Source organism: Lissotriton vulgaris, chromosome 7, assembly GCF_964263255.1.
Source record: "Lissotriton vulgaris chromosome 7, aLisVul1.2, whole genome shotgun sequence".
In the NCBI taxonomy this organism is placed as follows: Eukaryota; Metazoa; Chordata; class Amphibia; order Caudata; family Salamandridae; genus Lissotriton; species Lissotriton vulgaris.
In genome coordinates, this window is record NC_141695.1 from 142,328,579 (window position 1) to 142,343,747 (window position 15,169).

The following is a 15,169-nucleotide window of genomic DNA, read 5'->3' on the forward strand; positions in this document are numbered from 1 at the left end:
TTGTTTACTGTTTGTTTCATGTACGAAAGGTATCAACAAGCGATTTCTATGCTTAGATGTGGGTGTTTCGGATTCCGCAGGGTCTGTGAATACGCCTGGGGTGCGCTTTGTGAACTCTACTTTGCAGCGGTTTGCTGCGGAGGCAGTACTATCTTCTGTTTGTCTGGTCCTTTGTTATCGCTGGAGAATATGGTGTGTGCATTATACAGCCATACTATGTGGAATGTGGGGGTCGGGGAGGCCCAGTCTTGAACCATGGCCTTTTGTTGATATTTTCAGATGCATACATGGGTGATACTGACTTGAACATAATTACGTGGAACGTGAGAGGGCTGGGAGATCCTAGGAAGAGGAGGCAGATTCTGGGCTACCTTGACCGCCACAAAATACATATTGCCTTTCTTCAGGAGACACATTTTAAACCGCAGGGCTTACACTCATTTGGTAAGAAATGGGCTTTACATGCAGTCTTCTCCTCCTACTCGTCGTATGCACGAGGTACTGCTATTTTGGTAAAAAGAAACACGCCTTTTCAGCTGGTGGGCACGAGAGCAGACACACAGGGGAGGTATTGTTTGATGTGGGGCAGACTGGGGCGCATGGCTGTCACCCTGGCCTGCTGCTACGGGCCGAATGTGGATGATGTGCAGTACTTCACTGACCTATGGGCGGCTATCGTTGAAACTGGGCCACAGCATCTCATTTGGGGGGGAGATTTCAACATTACCCTGAACCCCGCTTTGGATAGGTCGCATCCGACCCCCCACCATTATACCACGGGGAGGGAGTTCCTCCGGGCAACGATTAAGGATAATAATCTACTAGACGCATGGAGAGCTATGCACGGGGCGGCAGGGGAAGGCACACACTTTACAGCACAGGCGAGGTCCTGGGCTAGATTGGATTACTTTCTCTTAACACCACAGCTTTACGCAACCCTAATCCACTCAACGCATCTCCCCAGAACATACTCAGACCACTCCCCCGTCCTCGTCACATTGCGAGGCGCTGAATTGGGGCCCCCAGTAACGGCATGGCGATTGCAACCCATGATGTTGTTAGACAATGCATTTCAGGAAGAACTTAGGACTGAATGTCTGGATTTTTTCCAGCGCAATAGAGACTCTGTAAAAGACGTTGAGACCATCTGGGATGCCTTTAAGGTCACACTCAGAGGTCTCTGCATCTCGAAGGGATCGGGGGTACTTAAAGCTATCAGGAACAGGTTGACACTGCTAGAGTCAGAACTTAGAGAAGCGGAGGCTACTCTTCGGGTTGAGCCTGGAGGCGACACACTAGCTACCATAAGAGAAAAATTGTCGGAATACAATGATGAGGCTGCGCGGGAGGTGAAATTCAGAAACAAACACTGGGTGGCCAGGAGATATGGGGAAGGCGAAAGGCCTGGGAAGGCTTTAGCTGCTACGATTAAACTTATGAGATCACCCGCTATTATTTTTGAATTAGAAACGGCAGAGGGGATTCTCCTTAGAGACACCACACAAATAATGAATGAATTCATAGGACATTATAGTGCTCTGTACACCTCAACCCGAACAGGAGAATTGTCGCTGGACGACTACCTGGCAGATGTGTCGCTGGGATGGCTGAGTGACTCACAGCGTGCCTTTCTTAGTGCCCCATTTGAACTTGACGAGGTGCGGGAGGCCATCATGCACCTGAGCTCTGGACAGGCGACGGGACTAGATGGCATTCCTATCGAATTCTACAAGACATATATAGAATTCATGGCACCGGTCTTGCGCGAGGTATTTGAGGACGCACTGGAGGTAGGCCACCTGCCTGCATCCATGAGAATCGCCCTAATAACGTCCCTTCTTAAGCCCGGGAAGCCTGCTACCCGCTGTGATTCGTACAGACCCCTGTCACTATTAAATTGTGATGTGAAAATACTCGCCAAACTGATAGCTACGCGCATTGGCCTCCTGTTGCCTGGTTTGATACTCCCGGATCAGGCTGGATTTGTGCCGGGTAGGGCAACATCACATAACCTCCGCACTTTTTTTTCAATTTGTGGTTCGGTTCATGAAGACCTACCGATGGCGGCCGTTTTTCTAGACGCCACAAAGGCGTTTGATTCGCTAGAGTGGGATTATGTCTTCCAGGTGCTGGGACGTATGGGGTTTCCGCCAGTTTTCATATCCTGGATTAGATTGTTGTATACGGAACCAGTGGCCAAGGTCCTCATTAACGGCAAACTGTCCTCGGAATTTACTATATCCAGAGGCACGAGGCAGGGCTGTCCCCTCTCCCCACTACTATTTGCCATAGCCACCGAGCCCCTAGCAGCTAAATTGCGCCAACATCACCGAGATAGTGCACTGCGGTGCTTTCAAAGGCAGATATTAATTTCGATGTATGCCGACGACATCACGCTCTACATTCGTCACCCTGGTGACAACTTAAACCCTATCCTTAGAGAGTTTGTGCGATTTGGAGTCCTCTCCGGGGTCCAGATTAACTGGAGCAAATCCTGTATATTCCCGCTAACGGCGTCAACGCATAAATTCGCCATGGACTACCCGCTTGCCTGGTGTGAGGGAGATTTCAAATACCTGGGGATACGAGTTGAGAAAGACAGGGACGCACTTATCCGGGCCAATTATGGCACTGTTATGGATAAGATTAGCGACAACGTCTCCAGATGGATTACCCTTCCGCTATCCATGGCTGGCAGGGCGTCGCTGATTAAGATGGTGATACTCCCTCAATTACTATACCTATTTATGAACATTCCGTTCCACCCAGGGACCTTTTTTTTTCGACTGTTGCGCACTGAACTGCTACGTCTAGTGTGGGGCGGAAAGTCGCCACGGCTCAAATGGGAAGTCCTTATTCGGCCCTACTCACAGGGGGGGTTCGGAATCCCAGATTTTGAACTTTATTACCGTACAGCCCAGGCCCATTTTGCTTATTTTTGGATTAGGCAGCCCAGATATATGCCCCAATTAGCTGCTGAACACTGGCTGGCGCATCCTACGCCTATTGAAGGTGCACTCTACTCCGCTGTGGAGGGCAGAGATAAAACCCCCAATACTGTGTTAAGCACGGTGACGGCATGGCGATATATCTGCTCGAAATTAGACCTGGAGATGCTATATGCCCCACTGTTGCCGTTGGTGTATCACCCGAGGATGCCACTGTTACAGGAGCCAGGCTTTCAGAAACTACTCAAAAAAATAAATGTGAGTACATGGGGAGATCTGTACCAGAATGGCGTATTCCGCTCAAGGGAACAGCTCTACAGTGGAATCCAGCCCACACCACTGGAGGTTTTTTATTATATCAGACTCCGAGGTGGCTTGCAAGTTGTGACACCCGACTTTCCACACGAACCACCTGTCCTTGTCCCGCTACAACATATTCTCCTGAACGACAACCCCAGCAAACTAGTGTCCACACTCTACAAGTCGGTCCGTGCCTAGGTGGAGTATACAGAAGTACCTGCCCGGGAAAAGTGGGATCAGGAATTGGCCACGGCCCTAACGGATAGACAATGGACTTTCTGCTTGCAGCAGACAGAACGCATATCATCCAGTAGTCGATATAGAATCATTCATTACAAATTTCTACACAGACTTTACCACACACCTGCACGACTACACAGATTTCACTTGAGAGATACTGCAAATTGTGATAGATGTGGGGCCCCGGAGGCTGATTTCTTGCACCTTGCATGGGAATGTGACCAGGTCCAACACTATTGGGTACAGGTGTTTACGGCCATCTCCAAAATGATACACGCACAGGTGGAGCTGTCCCCGGTGATGGCACTGCTGGGGTATGTGGAACCGCTTCAGGCGGCCCATCGCAAATATGTAGCACTAGCTATGTTGTTGGCTAAGCGAAGAGTGGCGTGCAGATGGGGAAGAGGGAGAGCCCCCAAATTTAAGGATTGGATGAGTGATCTGGTATATTGTCAGGAACAGTTGCATACCTATTCAGAGCTGTTGCCTGTCGCCTCCAGGCCTACTGATGTATGGGCCCCACTGCAATGTTATCTGCTAGAAGTACCTGGGGAAGAGCCATGTAATTGACGTGGGGCACTACCCATTACAGTAGTACTACTACAAGGCATTGTGCTCACGGGTTGAGGAGAGGGGTGAGATAACTGTGACCTCACTTGCTGGTATTGATGTCCCCCTAGTGTCCCTGTATGGGCCTCAGCGGCCACTAACGTGAGACTCTGTTTGTTCAGGGGAGGTTAATGGGGGCTAGGCAAATGTTGGGCCAGTCTGGCTCCACTTCAGGACATTGTAGATTGTTCCAAAGCAACCAAGCAACCCAGCTGTGTGGTGTGTAGGTCGCGCCACGCTTGATATGGACTAGGCTCTGCCGAATGGACGGACACCCCATTGACGAGTTAAGATACCGCACGAGTTGCAAGTTAACACACAAAAAATAAAATGAAAAAAGTGAGACGCATGGATTTGATTACTGAATAAGCGTACTGTCATGATGTTAGCAGTGTAACTGCAAGTTTGAATGTATATAGCTATAAATGATGCCTTGTGACTACCTGATTATATGTGGATAGCGGCCGGCCTCCGGGTTGTAGGCGTGACGCTGTGTACACCTGACAGTACTTAATAAACGTCTTACACCAAAAAAAAATAAAAAAATAAAAAAATGTTTAGTTTATAGACCCCGGGTATTAAAAACATTTTCCTGAACTCTGTAGGTACAATTCCGGAGGAGGGACTGTGTTCCAAGGACTTTACGGTCCTGGGAGATTTTAACTTCCATTTAGAAAACCTCACGGATGCAGACACCTGATGGATGGGGCCCAGCTTAAACATCTGGTTAGTGGTCCTACACATAAGGTTGGCCATACGCTGGATGGGATTTTTTCGAATCACCCCACTCTGGGCTTTACTAAATCTTTACCACTTACCTGGTCGGACCATACGGCACTGCTATTTGTCATCTCTGTGCCTAAATCCCAAAGTGGGGGGTGCCCATCTAAAATGGCCAGGATGTGTAGGGCCTGGAATAAAATTGAGGGGAGTTCCCTGGAAGACTATTTGCTTTCCTCAAAGGAGCCCCTTCCATTAGAGGTGGAAGTGGCGGCGCTCGCCCATACTAGTTGCATTGAGAAAGCGTGTAATTTTCTTGCCCCACCCAAGCTACGCCTCCTGACCAGAGCACGGCCTTTAGCGCCTTGGTTCTCGGAGGAACTAAGAAACCTCAAGTTGGAATGTAAAAAATTGGAAAGAGTCTAGCGGAAGGAATATAGGGAAAGTGACAGAAGTCGTCTGAAACTAAGTCTCCTAACATATATAAAAATAGTGGGAAGGCTAAACAAGATTTCTACACCAATCGTATAAACTTGGCTAAGAACTCGGCGAAGGAATTATTTACGACAGTGGCAGCCTTGGCTGATCCGGCCCCTGCGGCCATTCCCGCAAGTTCTGAACTATGTGAAGATCTTGCCAGATTCTTTCAAAGTAAGGTGGAGACGATTTTTAAAGCCTTCTCTAGACAGGAGAGACTGAACAGCCAGGTGGCCTCTCCAGAAATTGTTATGCAGTCATCCTCAGGTCTTAACCTTGATAGCTTTTCACCAGTAAGTGGCGATGAAATGAGGCGACCATTGTTACTGGCAAAGTCAGGTGCTCCGTCAGACCTGTGTCCGGTGGCTGTGATGAAAATGGCCCCAAATTTGATAGTTTCATCGCTAGTGACTGTTTTCAATATGATGCTTGGGACAGGAGGTTTTCAGCTTGTTGGAAACAAGCATCAATTTTGCCACTACTAAAGAAACCTAACCTGGATATTAGGGACCCAAATAGCTATCGCCCAATAGCAAGGCTCCCACTACCAGCTAAATTAATAGAAAAGGCGCTGAACGCTCAACTAAGCGCCTTCCTGGCTGACACTCAATCTTTGGACCCCTCTCAACATGGTTTTAGACCTTACCATAGTACCGAATCTGCCCTCATTAAAACAACTGAGGAGATTAGAGCGGTGGCCGATGCGGGAGGGAGGGAAGCCCTGGTGCTGCTGGACCTCTCCGTGGCCTTCGATACGGTCCACCATGGGATTCTACTTGACCGTTTGAAGGCATGCGGAGTTCAAGGGAAAGCACTTGAGACACTTAAAGCCTTCCTGTCCGGCAGAGTCCAGAAGGTGGCCTTGGGTGACTACGAGTCAAAACCCTTTATTCTGCCCTGCGGAGTGCCTCAGGGCTCGTCCTTGAGCCCTACGTTGTTTAACGTTTACGTTAGCTCACTGGCGCCAATAATTCGGGCACAAGGGTTTGATCTCACATCTTATGCTGACGACACCCAGATTGTGGTGTCGGTATTACCAGGGAGGGAAGAAGTGGCAGCTAGGAATTTCCAAGAGTGCATGCTGGCGGTTGGGAACTGGATGGCAGTTAACTGCCATAAATTGAATTCGGCTAAAACCTAAGTTATAGTGTTTGGTTCAAACACCAACTTCTGGAGCCCAAGCTGGTGGCCAGACCAGATGGGCAATGCCACCACCCCAGTAGCGAAGGTAAAAAATCTAGGGGTGTTGATCGACCATCATCTTAACTTTCGTCCTCAGGTCAGTGCTTTATCTTCTTCGGTGGCCTACCTGCTTAAATCCATTCGCAAGGTCCTTCCATTCATCCCCGACAGTGACAGGAAAACAGTTGTTACAACGCTGGTCATGGCAAAGTTGGATTATTGCAATGGTTTATTCCTTGGTGCCCAACAGGGGGTACTTAACAAATTGCAGGTACTCCAAAATGCGGCGGCAAGGCTTATTTTGGGGATCCCAAAATTTGTCTCTGTGTCTCAGGAGCTGGTCAAGTTGCACTGGCTTCCAATGCGAAAGAGAATTCTTTTCAAAACCCTATGCCTAGTTTTTAAGTCCTTACAAGGCAAGGGACCTTTATTCTTTCGGCGACACTTTTGTTGGTACCGTCCGACGAGAAATTTTAGATCAGCCGATATGGGGTTGATTGTGATCCCTCGTTTTAAGAGGACATGATGGGGAGGCAGAAGCTTTCTGCAGGGCGCAGCCAGAGCTTGGAAAGCCTTGCCCCACGCTCTCAGAAAATTGACGGACCTCATGGACTTTAGAAGAGCATTAAAGACATGGCTGTTTACCAACTGATTCCCTAACCTGCCTCTATCTCAGGAGTAACACTTAGCGCCAGGACACCTACGGGTAACAGAGCGCTGTACAAATGTCAAAATAAATAAATAAATAAATAAATTACGGCTCCGGCTTTGCTGTAATGTCTGGTATCCCCTACTTTTCAATGGCTACCTATTAGCAGTTGACCAATTCAAGTTGCATTTTCACACTTTTTATTTCACAAGCTTTCAGATTTGGTTCCTTGAGTGGATACCAAATGTAATCGCTCATAGAAGTATACCATTTTCCATCGCCTATTTTTCTAAGGGTTAAAACTAGCATGGACACAATTTCCCATGGCCTAGTGTTGGCAGGTTGAAGACACTGTTTTTCTGTTACTATGCACCCTTCCTACTGTTTTTCATTCTCTCATTCTATGGGGATACCCACTATTATGGCTTAAGCATTGCTGTTATATTTTGTATACCCTCTTTTTCAAGGGTTACCATTTCACCACTTTCAAATTGACTTTAGATTACAGTATAGTTTAGCACTTTTAATATCATTCCACAAGCTATCACATCTGGTTCCTTTAGGTGATACCAAATATAATGTCACCAATGATCTGTAATATTTGTTATCCCCTATGTTTCTCAGATTAAAACTTACCTGGACATAATTTTCTATGGTCTTATGCTGGCGGGATGACACATTGTATCATTCTCAGACTACTGTCGAGAGGCAGCCTTTGTATAGGACGATGTTTCTCATTATAGGAAACAATGGAGGTGACTCTCAGCTTCAACACCCACACCGCGGACAAAATGTGGTTTGGGATCTTCCTGATGCAGCAATTTGGGACAGGCTGTCAACAGGTCTGTTTTAGAAGCTATAACTATTTAGTAAAGCTGAAGATGGTGTCCCAACCCTTTTCACAGCCATCCACCAGGCGACTTTGCTCGGGAGGAGTATTCTTTAACTCCTTGATAAACAAAAGGCCTCTCAGAATTTCTAAATGTAGCCTGATCTCTTCTTTCTCACCTCAGTGTCTGAGTATCCTCCCTCCAGCTATCCGAATGCAGGTAATACACTTCCACTCTTCAGGAAGCTATCCTCATCTGGAGTTCTGGACTTTTTGGTTCCGTCCAGAGGTGTCAGGGAACAACACCCGAAGACCCCGGAGTTCCACCTGTCTTGGTGCACAAATAAACAGAAACACGGGCTTCTCGATGGTGGCGTCAAAGACCAAAGGTTTATTACTGCAGGGACACAGAAGTCACAGAAACTACGCATGGGCAGTATCTAGGAGCCTGTTCGATTTGTACAAAGAGGGTTGCTCCTTATATACTGGAAATTGGGCTTCGGGCAAATTCTTCACATGTTAGTACATTCCCAAACCTTTGTGTCCTAAACAATAAATATTTGGCGTTGCACAGGAGTCGTCGACAATATCTGATGACACAACATTACGAATGAGAGGTTCCCACTTTTCCATCATAATCTCATGTCAACTTTTCATTCAGGACCCGGACCGCCTCATCGTAAATTTCGTTACCTCCCCCTAATAAAGGCCCAGAAGGAAAGGAGCAGAGCCAGGTGCAGAAGATAGAAAAGCAGGATAAGAGATGTTTGTGGGTCGTAAATGGGCAAGGCTACCAGCTTCGGCCGCCTAATCGTGATCAGGCCAACGGACACGAGAACCAGTTCAGCAGGGCTGGCCTCGGGCAGAGGAGGCAGCCTTTGTCGAGTCATGCAGCTACAGCGTGATCTGGTCTAAGGTGCACGTGTCACTAGAGAGGTGAATCTCCGGCTAAGGCTACGTGTCCTTAATCAAAATGAAGTGATCAGAGGTTATTGCGTATGTGAGGGCAAGAAACACAAAATGGCTGACATGATCTAAGATGGATGCCATGGGTAGATCAGAAATGTGTTGATTACAGGAGTACTCTTGCTTGTAGCGTAGCGAAAACACCAGGATATGCTAAATGGATCATTTGCGGTTCGCTGATACCAATATTATGTATTTCCGACAATATTGAAAAAACGGGTTCAAATCGTCACGGAACCTCACATCTTGTACAATTACAAGCCAGGGCCATTCAAATTGACCTCACTTTGCTTTGCAAGGGTAAGCATCAGAATACATCAGTTATAGCATTCAGGGAATCTTCTTTTCAATGTTTGGATTACTTATCTTGCCTATTCTCTTGTGTTGCTTTTATCATGAAGTAACTGATTCTTTCATGTGCAGCAGAAAGTGCTTGATATTTTCTTTTAAATGCATCCAGCCATTACTTTGCGGTTCCAACCCCTGAGCTGATCAGCATTCTTTGCTCAAGAGGTGGTCTAGCAGTAGCCTGGTAGTGAACAGACTGTTCGTCTGTTTATAAGGCCCATCAAAAAGGGCTTAATGGAGAACAATCCCAAACGCAAACAATGTTTTGAGTCAATAATGGATTGAGCATTGTAGCTTCTGATTGGCGGCTTCTCTAGCACCAACCCAGCGCACCACATATTTATGCCAACAATTGGCCCAACGATGCATCTCGACTCAGATTGACGCATCTCAACGCAAGTACTCGCACCACTAGCGGCTTCATTGACCTCAATATAAAGCATCTTGTTGCCCGCATCACAGCTCTGTTTGGTGGCTTCAACAGAACTGACACAATGGAACACAGCGCATCTTGATGCAGTATCTCAAGTGCTCGTTGACTTCTCCTCGACAGTCACACCACACAGGCCAATGCAAGGACTTATCATCTCTATGCCCAGGACACAAGATGCTTTACAACTACGGACTAGACTCAGTCCTGTATCCGACTCATGCTCCATCGTAGTCGGCCTTTGTGACTTGGATCCCAACCTACATGACTGGTTAAGCTCCATTAGAGCTTCTTCCTTCTAGGAGCTACTTTTCTTCAAAACTTTAAAATTGCATATTTCTGGTTCTACTTATCTGATTTTTGTTGTTTTTCCCAAGGTTTAATATACTTTTCGAGATTTGTGGGTTCTTCTTGTGTTTTGTTTTCACTTTATTACTGTTTGAAGTGCTGCATAAATAGTGTAATAATATTCTGTGTGCTTATTTTACATGTGCTAGGCAACAGAATCATAATAGGGATTTAGACAGAATGTTGGGAAAAAAATTACATTGGAACAAAATATTGTGTCAACAATCTTCATAGAAAATCCTGTTATGACATGTGAAGGTATACATGCAGCACAGAATCCCTGAGCCACTAGGAACCTAGACTCTGTGAATTGAAAAAACAGGTCCTATTGGCATAAGGAAGGGCTATATTTCCCCAGTGAGGAACTATATATCTCTGCAGCCTTACAGCTCAACTAGGTGGGCAATCTATCAAGAAAGTGAGCAATTGGGCCCACTTGTGAAGCCATGGATCCTTTCATTAAGATTTGGGCTTAAGCCAAGAGATTGGATGCAAATGAAAATTGAACCAATTGAACACGAAAAACTCTCTTTCATTTGGTGTATTTTAACATTGTGTAATCATGTATGGGTGATGAAATGAAATGAAATGAAATGAAAAGTGTTATTTATAAAACACAAATCTGCCACTCCGGAAGGAGCATCCTGGCGCTGATATGGAGGTGAACAGTTGTACCCAAGATATTTAAATTAGAGATAGACATACTGCCTCCGGGGCTCCGAAAATCCAAGTTTTTAATTCTCTCCTAAAATGAGTTTCCGATTTATGTTTTCTGAAATGGGGAGGCAGACAATTCCAGGCCCTGGTACCTAGTGTGGTCAAAGTTTTTCCTCCACTTGTTTTACATCTAAACAGGGGAAGTTTAAGAAGGTTGGCTGTAGGAAACCTAAGGGTTCTGGTAGTGGTATAGGGGGTGAATCTTGCCGAGAGGTAAGCTGGGCCCTGTTTAAGTGAGGCTCTAAAGGTAATCATATTGTGTGGTCCTCAAGAAGGTGGTCAAAGTCTGTGTTACCCACCAAAACACGCTTAGGTTATGCTAAATCTGATGAACACATGGATAAAATAGATGATGATCTTTTGAACAATCAGGTGTCCCATTCTTCGATTCACACAAATTAGCATGATACAAAGACTGATATAATAGTTTCATGTGTGCTCCCTCTTTTTGAAAAAATCTTTCTATTGTGTATGAATTTTGGTCATTTTTTATGTAATATATATTTTTTTTAACTGATGATTTCACGTGATTTTGTTCACTTTTATATAGCTTTTGTTCACTTTATTTGTTGCCCTAAATGTAATGTGTAAACATTTGGAATGAAAGATCTGAACAATCTGGCACTTTTTGTTGTATTTGACTTGATTAGTGTTGGGGCCATTAAGGAATTATGTCTGAGTCCATTGCAGTGAATGTTTGAATGAATGTTTGTAGAAACTAAGTTGTGGTTGATTGAAGTCTCAAAAGGAGATTTTTTTGACTTTTTAGTCTTACACGGCTCTCTTTACCTTCCTATCAAGAATATTGAGGACAAAAATATCATGACAAAAGGTTTCTATAGGTAAGCAATGTTTAACTATATATAACTCCACATATATGTACCTTTACAATACCATATGTCATCAAAGTACGTAGACATGGAGTTAGGAATAGCAATTCTATACTTACCTATTTCCATTTACCTTCTCAATAGTTTGGTCCTTCATATTTTTGACATGAGGTTATGTCCACACAATATTTGTTTCTGATATTCTTTTAGTGATCCATAAAAGCATTTTTCTTAGTGCAGTGATTGTGTGTAATATTGGAAACAACAACGCTGGGCTCTCAAATTACTACTGCGTCTCTGAATCCCTGTTTGGGGACTGTTGGCAGTGGCGGTTCCTTTGTAATAGCGGAGGAGAATCGCCCCACTGCAGAATAAAAAAATTAATCAATTTTATTATCATTTTAGTTTTTACTAGCAGCCAGTGCTGCAGAGTCCAGGGCATGCCCAGGCAATCCTTTCTTGACAGCACTAGGACTGGAAGGAGTGGAGTTCACTTGTAAGTTTCATGTCAGTTTTGGCCTACCATGTTAGGCCAGCCAATCAGACAAACGCACTTAGATTTCTCCAACCCAGCTGTATTGCACAGCTTGGTTATGAAATGACACAGGCTCCCAGTCTAGGGAGCACCAAACCAGGCCACTCAGACCAATCCAGGCACTTCTCTCACAGCATGACAGCAGCTTTTGGATTGGGTGGAGAGTCTGGGAGCCTGTGCTGGCCTAGGGATTTCTGGAAGAGAAGAGCACCGAGGCGGCAGGTAGTGGGAGCTGCAGCTGAAGTAATAGATGAGTGCTTTTTATTACTATTTTCCCCGTGCTGCCACACCACTGTATGTTGGCACCAACTGCTGCTGACTGTTAGAAACCCAAAAACATAGACATCACTTAACTATGTATTGGGTTGTGGAGGGCTACAATCTGTCTTTTGCATTCAAGCACTGGTGCATTGAACTAAGTTTACTTGTTGCATCTGTTGTGATGAAAAAACCTTTTCGATCTAAACCAGAGCCTTAGTTTAGGCAATATCATGGCATGCAGAATACCCAATGGACCCTTCAATAGCTCTGATAAACAAATTACCTCAACCTCAGATGTGCTTCAAGACACAGCAAATGGTATTTAACACTCAATAGGAAGACCTAAGTATTCACCATCTCAGGCCCCTATCTGAGGGCCATTGGGCCACATCACTGTAAGTTGGGTTTGATGACACATTATTGTGGTAAACAATATTGGTAACAAAAATATTGTGTTAAAAAATATTGTTTGCCACAATATTGTGTTCCTATACTAATGAAGATCGCAAAAATACCAACAAAAATTGTAGACATTATTATTATCCAAAAAAATAAATTTTTATGATATATACACAGTTTAAAGTAGTAAATTATATAATGTATAAAATTAATATAATGTACAGTAAATAAATTACACAATTTTTTAACACTATATATAAATATATTTGTGCATAAAAACACACACACATATGTGTGGATGTTAAAGAAATAGACTGGATTACACTAGTGTACAGTTGAATGCTATAGAGTGGAGTTATGTATGGTAGAGTGAAGGGGCACAGAGTGTCGTTCAGTGGAGTAGAGTGTCATTGCGGGGAGTAGTGTGGAGTGGCGTACAGTACACTGTAGGGTATAGTAGAGTGTGGTAGAGTGGAGTTGTATAGAGTGGAGTAGACTGCATTGGCATACAATAGAGTAGAGAAAAGTGGAGTAGATAGTGGAATGAAGTAGTGTGTCATTGGGGAGAGAGGATTAAAGTGGGGTGGAGTGGCCTAGAGGGAGTTACGTAGTGTATCTTAGTGTGTTGTAGATTAGCATAGAGTAGAGTGTCGTACAGTGGAACATAGTGGAGTAAAGTGTTGTACAGTGGTGCGTAGGGACATACAATGTAGTATAGTGTTGCACACTGGCATAGAATGTAGTAGAGTGTTGTAGAGTGGAGTTGTATAGAGTAGGGTAGAACATTGTAGAGTGAAGCAGCATTAAGCGGAGTGTCCTACAGTAGCACTGAATGGGGTAATGTGTTGTACAGTGGAGTCTAGTGGAGAGGCATAGGGTAGAGTGAAGTAGAGTGCCATAGAGTTGAGTGCCATGTTGTACAGTGTAATGTAGTTCCTATATTCCCAATAGGCTCTGCGCATTGGAATAATATATCCTACAGAATTTACGTAGGACTTAGGTCGACTAGGTCTCTATTGAATATATTAGACTTAATTGTGAGTGCCAGCTAGCTCAGAGTTCACTAGAAACGTTCTGGAATAAACAAGAAAGGATTTGTTTCTGACAACCTCATAAACATGACAACTTTGTTTCCCCAAGATAAAACGTATCTTCAGAGTCGTGGAAACAATAGATAGATATTTCACTCAGTCAATCGTGCATGCTTCGTTTCACCAGAGGTGCAGAGAAATAGAGAGACGGGCGTTTTCAATAAAAGGTATTTATTGAACAATCTTCGTTCTCATGCAGAAGAAATGAACTGCTACAATCGTAATACTGGCTGTAAAGTATAATGCCTACAGCAAGAAGTGTATTATGAAATAATACTGTAAAAGCATGGTATGGTTTCTAAGCCATAACATATATAGAATACAAACATTAAATAAATAAGGACTAAAAGTACTCAACTGGTGCTTCTAAAATACGCCTACCCCAATGTACCTAACCTAAGTCTAGTACGAGGGAAGAAGTAAGTGTGGTGTAGCATAGTTTAGTTTCTTTTTTCCAAGAATCTATCCAAGATTTCTCCTAGCGTCAAATCAGCTCCGTACCTTGGTTTAGAATGAAGGAGGTCTGATATCTCTTTGTCTCAGGACTCGATTTCCCAACAACCCGCAAAGGTAGCTTGGAAATACTGGAGCTGGATTTCTCAGCAAGAGAAAAGACAGCGTCTCTCTCAGTGCGTCTGCTGGAGGGTCGGCTTCCTTCGGCACTTGCTGCAGCGTGATGCGTCGGGCAAGTAGATAGCCGAACTGCTCCAAACCACTGTGTGTTTGCTTGGACAAGTGTGGGCATATTTATACCTTGAAGGTGCCGAGTTTGACGTAAGGTTGGACATAATAAAGTCATCAAAGAGTCTCTGTTCTTTGAAAACTCCTTGAGTTCTTGGATAAATCAATATTCATGCAGGGGGAAGTCCCTAGCTGCTGAAGGCGAGTATTCCAAGAAATCGTTGTCGATTTTCGGAACTAGTGGAAGTAGCCATGCCGTATTTGGACTGCATGAGCTATGTCTAAATATGGTTATGATTTCTATGCCTATATAAGGATAGGGTAATTTATACCTATGTAAGGGCACGAATCGGGAAACTTACACTAGGGTCCTAAAATGCTATACAACAACAGTGCAGTGCCATCGAGTACAGTGGAGTGACATAGCATAGAGCGGAGTAAAGTGGCATGGCGGGGAGTGGTGTGGCATGTCATATAGTCTAGGAAACTGTCTTAGGGAAGAGTGGCATAGATTATAGCACAGTCTTGTAGAGTAAAGTGATGTTGAGTAAAGTACAGTGTGGCAGAGTGTGGTACAGTGGAGTTTCAAAGAATGTCTTAGAGATGAGT